Source organism: Trachinotus anak, unplaced genomic scaffold, assembly GCF_046630095.1.
Source record: "Trachinotus anak isolate AG129_WGS33_773 ecotype Australia unplaced genomic scaffold, CSIRO_AGI_Tana_v1 ptg000003l, whole genome shotgun sequence".
In the NCBI taxonomy this organism is placed as follows: Eukaryota; Metazoa; Chordata; class Actinopteri; order Carangiformes; family Carangidae; genus Trachinotus; species Trachinotus anak.
In genome coordinates this window covers 6,790,567-6,801,831 of record NW_027273854.1, presented here as the reverse complement: position 1 = coordinate 6,801,831, position 11,265 = coordinate 6,790,567, and the positions used below count along the sequence as shown (strand labels likewise).

At 40.1% G+C, this 11,265-nt stretch overlaps 1 protein-coding gene across 1 annotated transcript in view; it reads left to right on the top strand.

The window, feature by feature from the left end:
* The first annotated feature begins 1,288 nt into the window (after positions 1–1,288).
* The window catches only part of baiap3 (BAI1 associated protein 3), a 38,165-nt gene continuing 28,188 nt past the window's right edge, over positions 1,289–11,265 (top strand). Inside the window, exon 1 of the mRNA XM_071470498.1 lies at positions 1,289–1,604. The gene's annotated coding sequence lies outside the window, so the exon portion shown is untranslated. The remainder of the gene's footprint in view (positions 1,605–11,265) is intronic.

Below are 11,265 nucleotides of genomic sequence, written 5' to 3'. Positions count from 1 at the left end.
CGAGATGGCTGCGGCTCCTGTGATAATAGCCATGTGTGAAATCATTTCTGTGCTTAGAGAAAGACACCTCTCCCCCTGCAACCATATAATTAATGTTCCTGTGCCTATTTAAAGCGTTTGTGCACATGGCCTTCCTTTCATGTGTCCTAATGTGCAAACAGATGAGTAAGAAACTGCCTGACGCATCCTATAATACAGGGCTTCAAAGTGCTGTGTATCATCTGCTGAACCTTATTTACATGTGATGTAAATATTACTGCAAGAGTGTCATTTAACGGATTTATGGTTCAGATGAAATATAACACATCACCACTGGCCAGTGTTATTATGAGGAGAATTTAGAGTCAATTTGATTTAGGGAAACTGGACTTGGTAGAGTCTACAACCAAGGCCAGTTGCCCCTGAGTCAGTCCTTCTTGGAGGACATAGTTAAAGCACTGTCTGGGCTGATCAAGCAGAACAAAGTAGAAGTGCATGAACCTCAGTCTGACTAACAGCTGGACCTGCTCCCCTGCGTCGCTGATGAGAGGATTTTTCTTGGCAAACTCCCTCAGCAACAGTCAAATGATGCCTTCAGGTGCACACCGTAAACTCCAACAATTGGTTTCATTCAAGTGTCTTTGGTCGGATCATTAAATGTAGGCGACCCAGCAACCAAAGCCTAAGGGAAGAGAAATACTGATGTGATGTAAATTTGATGAGATAACGATTTAGTAAAGATTTGATAACATTTTTTTTATACAAAATAGACGATGTCTATCACCTCTGGAAAATAAAAAGTAAAGCCACTCCCCCCACCTTCTCTTGCATGACTCTGTGCTCTGTAAGAAATGCACTTTAAAATTTAATAAAAATTTGCCTCACTACACAAAAGTAAAAGTAAAGCCACTAACAGAATATGCCCTTCCAAAAGGTTTCAGGCACTAAAAAAATCCTGTTTCTTACACATTAGCTATTTCAGTTTTTAATATCATAGTAAAAACATATATACATTACTACTGTAGTGAAACGTTTTGTTTAGTTGTTATTTAATTTCATTTAGGGTATCAACCTGCTTTGTATTTATTTCCACTTTGTAGTAGTTATTTGTCACTTTTATGTCACCTCAGTTTATAATAGCCTACTATTAGCCTACCACATGTACTACTATGTGAAATAGGCTAATGGATTCATGTAATCACCAGTGTTTCAGGGACAAGAAGGTGTGGCTTTGCCTAACACACTTGCCTAACAAAAAAAAGGCTACATCTTTTCACAGCATCAATAGGCTACACCTTTTTCGGCTCTTGCGGTCAACTCGTAATTGGGATATTTCCGACAGCAGTCGAGGGCAGTGAAGTGTCGCTGCACTTCCTATGACCATATTTGGGTGCGCATTGGTGGAGCGTAAGCTCAGGAAGAGCGTTTCGAAGGACTAAAATGAGCTTTAGTCTGTCGCCTATCACACGAAAAATACCCAAACGTTGTTTTCACATAAGTTGATTGCGTCACGTTTCCAGAAGAAAACAGCTTCCTGCTGCAGAGACCGAGGCTGCGATCCACAGGAACTCTGACACACGCAGCAGCAAAAACATTTCACACTGGAAAACTGTCAGCAGACACAGGTGAGCTGGGTTTTTTCATCATTTAACATTAAAAAAAAAAAGAATTACCTTTGTGGTTTAGAATAATGAAAGCAAAAATATGCATCAGCTGCTCTGGTTCATGTTGTCACTGTTAAAGCTGGTTAATTGGCACCTGTTGATCAGGATTCACAATAGTTAGAAATAATTTGAATTTAGCCTTTTTTTGGTGGCGTTTAAAGTTCTGTTGATACCCAGGTAATATCAGTGTGGGAAAGAATATGTGATCAATCTCGTTAGGGTTCAATCACTTTTTTTGCGAGAAGAAATAGCCCGTCATAAATGATGTAACCTACTATCTGTATGCAATATGACCACAAGTTCCTCTTGTGTTTACCATAAACACCTTAAAGATTATACACACATCCTGGAAATCCATTGCAGATGAATGTTAGTCCGCATAATGTAGCTTTTGCCAAAACTCTGACAGGTTGTGTGGTTTTTGTGAAGCAGTTGATTCATTTTTTTTTATCATATTTATGCTTTTTTTTCTCTAAATGCTCTCTTTTCATGTAGCCAATTACTCTGCACATTTGAAAAGCTAGCAACGCCCCACACCCATCAACAATCAAAACACACGCACACACACACACAGATGCAACACAGTAACATCACATCAGATAAAGCATGAAGTTGGCTCTGAAGATGTGCTGTTCTACTCATGAGCCCGGTCACACACATCTTGAATGCCCTGTCTTTATTCCGATCTACAGGTTTCCTACAATAAGTTACGTTGCTCATTAAAATAAAGGAAGGTTTATATCTCTTGATCTAGATGTGGCTGTGACCCCTTTAGCAGCTGACACACAAAATGTGTCTCACACCGTATAAATCAATCTTGTGCTGTGGAGACGCTTGTGGTGCTCTCTCTTTTGCTCTCTCTCTCTCTCTCTCTCTCTCTCTCTCTCTCTCTCTCTCTCTCTCTCTCTCTCTCTCTCTCTCTCTCTCACACACACACTCACACTCTCACACACACACACACACACAGCTCTCTCAGCTAGAACTATCTTTTTCCCCCAGTGACAGCAAGCCTGTAATTTACCTGCACTTTTAATATTGACAATGATTACATGTGCAGCAGATTAAAAGGGTAATAAAAAGGATTCGGTTTCATTATTCATTAAGTGCATGAAACTACTGTCTAATAGAAAAGAAGCTCTGCTTGTCGCGTGCAGAACAAAACAGAAACCATCTCTGCTTGTTGTGTTCGCAGTTTTGCATTATGTGGCTTTCTCCTCTTTTCTTAAGAAGCTGCCTGGTGGAGGTCATAACTCCACTTTAGACTAATCATCATGAATCCATAAGTCATTATTTAATCATTTCCTCTTATTATTATACAGCAGATCAGGGGTCATTACTCAAAAACCTGTCTATGAAAAGGTTCCCCAGTGTTTTCCCCGAGCTGTAGAGTCAGAGAGGCAATCATAAAAAGGTTATGGTAATGCTGTACAAATATAGTGCTCAGTTGTTCTGTTCAGAAGTACGCCATTAATTACCGCATGTGTGAGCAGTTGTATGACTTCAGAGCATCACTTGTATTGTAGCGCAGTGTCTTGTAAATTCAGATTGATGTTGTTGCGTAAACTATGGAGGTGGCATTATTGCTTCTGCATAAAGACTCAATGGCTGCTATTTTCGACAGTAGTGTTACTGCTGGAGTGAGTGTTTTTCAGGGTGACAAAGGATGTGTTATCTGTGGTATAATAAGCGAGGATTTGTGCCATTGTTTAAGTTTAATATTTTGTGCCTGGCTGTCAGTGATTTCCGCCGCCTGGCTGTGGCGCAGACACCCTTAACAAAAGCTCACAAATCGTAAATTCCCGGGATTTTCTCTGGCAGTCAATCTCTAAGCCAAGGTGCCTGTCATGTGCCTTGACAACACAGACCCTGGGAGCTTTTGGGAGTAGACGGCTAGATGCGCTGTGTTGCCTTTGCTTGATGATAGATTATGTGTTATCTACAGGTGCATTGAGCATAGGTCACAATGATTTCTGCACTTTTTTTTTCACATCCATTCCGCTGGAAAGCTCGTTAAAGATTTGACAGTAAAGTGGTGGTGTGATCCATTTAGCCCATGTGCCCCTTAGGCCCAGTCACATAATAACGTTGATGGCCACTGATGAGGCTTTTGGTTCTGTCTTAAAGGATATGGTTCCTGTCATCAGTGACAATACAGACTAATCTACTTAGGGTTATGATTTGAATGCGTATGTCCGCAGGCAACAGGTTAAATTAAGTCTGAGTGAATGTAGAGGTCAGAATGTGCTTTTGATTCAATTTCATAAACTCTCAATGTCATCATTAAAGGTTAATATTTCCCTTTCATTTTGGAGACTCAGGAGGAATGTAATGAATTAAATGCACGCTCCCAATTACATTGATTATAAGAGAAGGAAACGTTGAAAATCATGATCTCCCCACCCCCTCTTTCTCTCACTTTCGCCCCTCTCTCGCTGTCTCTCTCTCTCTCTCTCTCTCTCTCTCTCTCTCTCCTTCTCTCTCTCTCTGTCCCAACCCCTTTGAAACACTCAACAGCACTCTAAAGGATGAAGCTTTCACGCTCAAACAGGCACCTGGAGAAGAGCTCAGCGGCAAAAAAGACTAATGACTTAGAAAGGTGTGTTACTGAAGACCACACAAACACTAATGTCGAGTGTGTTTGAAGCTGCTAATGACCGTTGGCTGCAGAACACATTGTAAACCCTTATTGATCTGCTACGGTATCTGAAGCTGTCCTTTGCCTGATGTATACTTTGGAGACAGGAAAGGAATGAGAGGAAGGAACAATAGTTAAGGTTTTTCAGTGACGCCAAACTGTTGTTTCATAGGAAGCCTCTCTCACAGTTGTGTAAGGGGATGAAGAGACCAGATTGACCCGCTGTGATGGTGAGACTTCTCACCATGAACTGTTTGTATATATATAATGCTCCCCATGTTTGGCTGCATTAAGGTGAGCACATGATACCATCAAGGGTCTTTGTAGAATTTCATTTACCTGTATTTACCAGCTCCTTTTCCTCTGCTGTTACCATAGAGACACTCCATCCCTATCAGCAAGGCGCCTTTGGCTGCCGGGCTCATTGGCTCTCACAGGAGAGAGACACTGGTGAGCAAGTGTTTCCCTGGCACGACTTCGGCACCAATGTAGCGAAAAAGGCATTTGCTTGGCTTTGACAGTGTTTCCTTGGCAGCCGGCGCCCCACCGACGGTGGCACGTCGACCCGTTTTGTCACTAAGGGGTTGACGGCTGAGACAGAGTGAAATCCAGTTGGGAGACAACCACTCCTGTAATTGAAATGAGTTCACCTGGGAGACAGCTGCTCTGTGGTGCCTGTTAGCTGTCAACAGTCCATACTTACCACCCCGCCTGTAGTGGATATGATGTGATGCCTGAACAGATTTTTGGGTTTTTTTTTTTGTCGGTGTCACTACAGTTTGAAGTTTGAAGACATTTTTCCTGTTTATGCCGCAGGTATTTCAGAGGCTCGGCCGTTTAAAGATGTCACAAAGAGAGCATAACACTGTTAAACAGGAGTCACCCAGCAGAGCATAAACTGTGATCACCTCACAAAGCTGTAGCGTCTGATGTTCAGTGACAAGATGCACATCCATGCAGTTTTGTTTCAGCAGTGAACCAGGAAAAACCTGGGAATTTGGACTTTCCAGTCCTGGAACATTACATCAAATCTAAGGAACAGATCCGAAATAAAACTGAGTAATGGTGAAAATGATTCAAATCTCGAGCAAAATCTTTGTGCTTTGTGACCTTGGCTAATAATAGAAATAATAATAATAAATTCGTGAGCAAATATAATTCATGTAGTTTGCCAAAAGGTAACCAACTTCTCCTCATCGTGATTAATGCGAGGCTACGTCACCAACAGACCACGTAAAATACCTGAGATGAAAATATTTTTACAATATATCTAAGTAAAGTCCTGCAACCTAAATGACCACGTGTTGGTTTTAGTTCTCTGAGGCACCGTCTATAAAAGATCCCAGCTGGAACAGACTGTAGCATTAGTCATCAAAAAATCATGTTAATAAGCAATTCACATAAAATGAAGAGACATCTTGATATAATGATGTTTAAAACAGTGCATATTTGTGCTGTTGATGAGGATTAGGGTGAACAGGTCCCTTCATAAATCTGAGATCTAATGTAAATCAGTGAACTTACAATGAGACAGGTCTTTTAGTGGCAGAGGTGAAAACAGTCACACTTTGCAGCTTACCCTGCTGCTTTTTTATTCCTGTGGATAAATCTAAAGCATCTAAACTTAGCCCTTATACCCTCTTGTTTATGACATATTTCCAGTGCAGGTTCAATGGAGATTGACAGCAGAAAGTATCAACAACTCTCAGACTCAGTCAGAGTCAAGGAGCAAAGGCTCTCTCAAGACTTGTGCTTTAACAGTGACACAGTTAAAGAAAAGCATACAAGAATAAATCCAACCATCAGCCTCCGCTGATGCAGCAGTTCATTTTCCCAGGGTCTGTTAGTGCACACAGATATCCACAGGACTAAACATTATAGCTCTATCCATCAACACAACTAAAGCAGGTTACAAGAGGAATATAAAACAATTTCAGCTCAATTCAGTTTTTCATATATAATGCCAATTCATAGCAGAAGTTATCTCAGGGCACCTATATATATAGATACTTATATCTTAGATAGAGATCTTTACATTATGTTATATACATCTGACTTTAAGTTTGAAACTTTTTGGATTAGAGATGTGTTTAGTGTAGGTTGGTAAAAGGTGGCAGTCTGAGGAAGCTCTGTACAGAATGAGTCTTGTTGATTATTACTTTTAGTGAAGACATAATTGGCCTCCCTCAGCATTCCTAGTGCAATGTTCATGTTTTTGGTCCATGTGTTTAAGCTGAGCCCAGAAGCCTTCAGGTGTAGCAGAGACAATGGTTTTCTTGATACACAACACAAAACTTTGATGATGATTTTTGGCTGCAGACCAAACAACAGAGGAATACTCATGGTGGGTTACAGCCACTGATGATTTCTAAGATATGCGCGGGCATAAGGAGAACACTTCCTGCTGATGCTTATCCCTCATTTTTTTTATTCATCAATATGCTGAGACCAAAAGAGATTGTGGTCCAAAATGAAATCCAGCAGCCTGTTTTTCTTTAGGTTGCTCCGGGTGGACTAGTCTGGCTTTTGATCTGAAAACACATAGATTTGAATTTGGACAAATTCAGCACTAAGTTGTTTTTATGTACCCAAGATTTCAGTTATATCATCAGTGGTGCCAGCAGAGTGGCACGGTGTACAATCACCAGAGTACATAACAATGGTTTCCTTGATCCGAGATAAATGGAAGGTGGTTTGTGAAAAGACGGCGGCAGCCTGCAGGGAACATTTGCAGAGATGGAAAAAACAGCCATTGTAAAAAAAAAAAAAAAAAAAGAATAAAAAAACTCTTTTGAGTCCTTTTTTAAATAAATAACGTTTTATCCAAGAGAGTGCAGATGTTGAAAAAAACATAGCTTGGTGAATAACACTCCATGGTCAATTAAATCAAGAGCAAAACAGTCATAGATCTGTGGGGGTGAGCAGCCCATCAAAGCTTTTTTTTTTTTTTTCTGTCTCCTTTGGGATGTGGATGACTCTAGATTTCCTCCGCTGACAGGGAAACGTGCCAGTAATCGGGCATCTTTTGAAAATGTGAGTTACCAGAGGAGTTAAACATGCTGCTGCTGTTTTCAGGTAATTAAGCATCTAAATAATCCAGGCCAGGGGCTGACTCTTCAGAGGAATGATGAAAGCAGAATCTCTACTTTGATGCTATTGACTAACTTCAACTCAAAAGAAAACTGTTTATCTACAATAACTTTCCTTTTGATTAGAGGACATGACCGTCATTCATTCTCGAGCTTGAATTCTGCACAGAGTGAAGAATTTTGTTGACGTTTCAAGCAGCTTAGTAATGATTCACCCTTCACATACAAGGCTTGGAATACCTGGATCCATTTACAAGCCCTTAAATGTTCTTGCTGTCATTACGAGCTCTTCCCAGTTTGTGTTGATAGTACAGTTTATTTTTGTATGTACTCATTGTGGAAGCAGTGTTTCTCAATTTATGATGTGTGAGCCTGTCAGACAGATTATTTGATTTGATTGCTATGTGTTCAGCGTTGCCAAGCTTAGCCATTAAAGATTGTAACCCATTATCCAGCTATGGAGTGTAATTCTTCCTCTCTGTAGACTTTCAACCACTTTGTTCCTAACTAATGCTCGAGCAGTTGTGGTATCTGGTTAAATATTCACAAACCTCGGTCTATTAAACTTAATGTATGTTATAAATAAATGTATCAAGATTGAAATGTGTGTATGACTGAAAATTCTTTAGGCATCGTGGAATTCCTTTTGTAAAGCCATAATATTATGGTGACTTCATGCTAAAGGTACAGGGACGGCACTGGAGCATAGGTCAGGGATGTCAGTAAATGTATGATCAATACATGTGGAAGTATGAAGGCCCATTGCAGAGGTCACGACCTGGGTGAAATTAAAGGCATTTGCCACAGAATGGGAAACCTATCGATATCGAAGCCTTCCATCAAAAACATGTCTTTGCTTTAATGGACACACCGTTGTAAAACTCACAGATTCTATTGCAACACATCTGAAGCTTGAGGCCTATAGCAGTAGTTTATTAGCACAACACCGATACATCATTTAAGCACTGGTGGTGCCACAAGAGGAGAAGGAATGGGACTATGGATCTACAGTGCCACACCCCCTCCCTATTTGTTCCTGTCTGTTCTGTATAAGCTTAAACCTTCAATAAATAAATCATTGTCATCACCTGATGAATCCAAGTGAGTCGAAGTTAAGCGTAGTATGTGAATATTATTAGAAATGAGTATATATGGCTATCGCTGAATATTCCACCACTGTTGATTGAAAATAGGAAAGTGACACCTTACATCTGTCATTTTGGGAGGAAATGTGAAGTAGAAATAGAAATTCCACCAGTTCCTCACTGGAGGCATGTTGGAAATGACACTTTGATCATATCTGACAGTGAAGGAGTATCGACGCTTGAGTCTAAATAAGTAAAGTGTGGATACTCCAAGTTGATAACAGATGTCAGCCTCCTGGATCAATAGCTTACTGTCCTTTGGCTCAGCCGGTGGTGCAACTTGTACCACGAATCTCTGGCTGTCTCTCAGCTGGAAGGCTCGACTGCGCGCTGCTCTCAGTTCAGCTGCCCCGGAGCACCGAATGACAGCAGCCAATATGTTTCATTTTCTGGATCCATTTGGTGCAAGCACTGTAACTCAAAACAAGCAAACCTTCAACAGCGTCACTTCATTTTGTAAAAAAAATCAATTAATTAATACAGCAACACGTTTTCTTTCCACAAGCAGACCGAGCTAATTGTCCTCTATTACAGCTTGTTAATGACAGTGACTGTTGTGTCTGTTACTGGTTGGAAAGTCAGAACAAGCTCCCAGCCCACGGTTCATCGCTTCTTTTTCACCCAGATGTACAGACATCGGCTGTCAACTCTTGAAAGGAGTGTCTGACTGTCTGAGTCTGTCTGACTGTCCTCTGAAACAACTTCTCCATCAATCAAACCCTCCCCTCTTGTGTCCTTGTCAGTCTTCTTTTTTCTTTTTTTGACTGCTCTGTCTCTTCCTCCTTCACTGCTGATCTGTCGGCACACAAAGACTCCCATCATGCAGGTGGAGCCAGTATCACAGTCCCACAGTTAAAATACACTAAACTGGACAAGCATTGACAAAAGTGATTGCACGCTGTTACAGAGGCTCTTTGATTTGACAGTAAGCTTCACTCTCTTCCTTAGTTGCTAGGCAGACGTGAGAGCATCATTGTGCATCCTCCTTACTGTCATTTATGCAATTAATGACCTTGCAATCAGATTTATTTTTTTATTTCTTGCTGCCATAGCAGCTTGAAATGTCATGTTGCGGCACAAAAAAAAAAAATGTGTCAGCTAATAAATGTATTGAGTTCCTGTGAGGGCTTAGTGACTGACACTAATATTAAGGCACAGGTATTTATAGATGTCCAACCTTACGTTGAAATTAAAAGGATTAACTCCAAAAAAAGGGCATCTACTGCAGATACATAATAATGTTCAGTGTCTGACTTTTAGCGTCATGAAGGGGCATCAGACTTAAAAATAATATTCACACCAATTATGTAGCTCTTGAGTTGGTACATTGAATACAGTATATTCCCTTTAAACCTTTTTCAATGACAGTTTATATTTTGGCTTCCTTCGCCCTTAGACTCAGGCTGCAGAGTCAGCTGTGGTTATGGTTAATGGGCAAAAATGAGCTGATGTAAAAGCAACATTTGATGTTGCTACTCCAAGTAAATTGTAAAGTTTGCTTGCTTTACAGTTTTCTTTACCTTTTTTCTGTGTCCTTTTACATTGGGGAAAATGCAGTTTCATTAAATATCTTTGGGTTTGTTCATTCTTTGGCTCCCCTTCTGTGGGGGACACTGACAGAGCACAATATTGTTATGAGGTTATATAATTCAGTTATACTTTAAAGACACCATGAAGCCAAAATGAGAGCTCACTTCATGGGCAAGTGACTCTGAGAAAAGACCTACTCGGTCTCAGTGAATCGCTTAGCAACACAGTGCCAATCTCTCTGAGGTCATCAGATGGGCTCAATTTTCTAAATTCATGCTTCAGTCACGCTAAGCAAATTATACCTTCCTCTACAAATGCTCAGATAATATTCTGTTAAACCTCATCAGAGTGAAAAGCTGCCATATGTTAAAATTTGCAAGAAAGCCACGGTTTTATGTACTATTTCTTAAATCTCTCCAAATTGCTTTCTGTTTCAATATTTTTGATATGAAAATGTATAATTTATAATTTAATACATTTATTAACTACAGTTTTAGGCACAGGCGAATCAGTAAAAATGGCATCTTGAAAACCTTCTTTCATTCATGAAAATTGAAAAGGATTGTATAAGAGTTTTTTTATGATCATTTGTTCATACACAAAATGCACTGTTGGTCAACAGGACCAGCAGGAGATGGTTTGGTTCTATTACGATGAATAGTAAGAGATTTTCAGAAATAAGCTAGTTGGCTTTCTTGCTGAGAATTAGAAGAGAAGATTGCCCACTCACATCTGTTATTATGACTCTACAGCCAATAGCTAGCTAACTTAGCTTAGCACAAAGAGTGGAAACAGCTGGCCCTGGATCTGCCTAAAGGTAACAAAATCCACCAACCTCTAAAGTTCAATAATTGACACCTTGTTTATTTAATCTGTACAAAAACTGAGGTGTACTGTAAAAACAGCCAGTCCAAATACATTTGCAGGCTTTATGCTAAGCTAAGATAAGCTAAGCTAACCGGCTGTGCAGACATGAGAGAGGTATCAAACTTCTCTTTTAACTCTAGGCAAGAAAGCAAATATTTCCAAAAATGTTGAAGCATTTCTACAGTAGATTGCTATATATATATGCTTTACATTTTCCTTTCAGATTCAGTTTCTGGATAAAACATGCATCTTCCCTTTTGGCAGCTTTAACACCAGCTGTTGATGTGCTGCTGAGCAAAGCATGTCAGCCCCTCCCCCAGCTGTTTCAGTGGAGCTGAAGTTTTTAATTGTGTCAT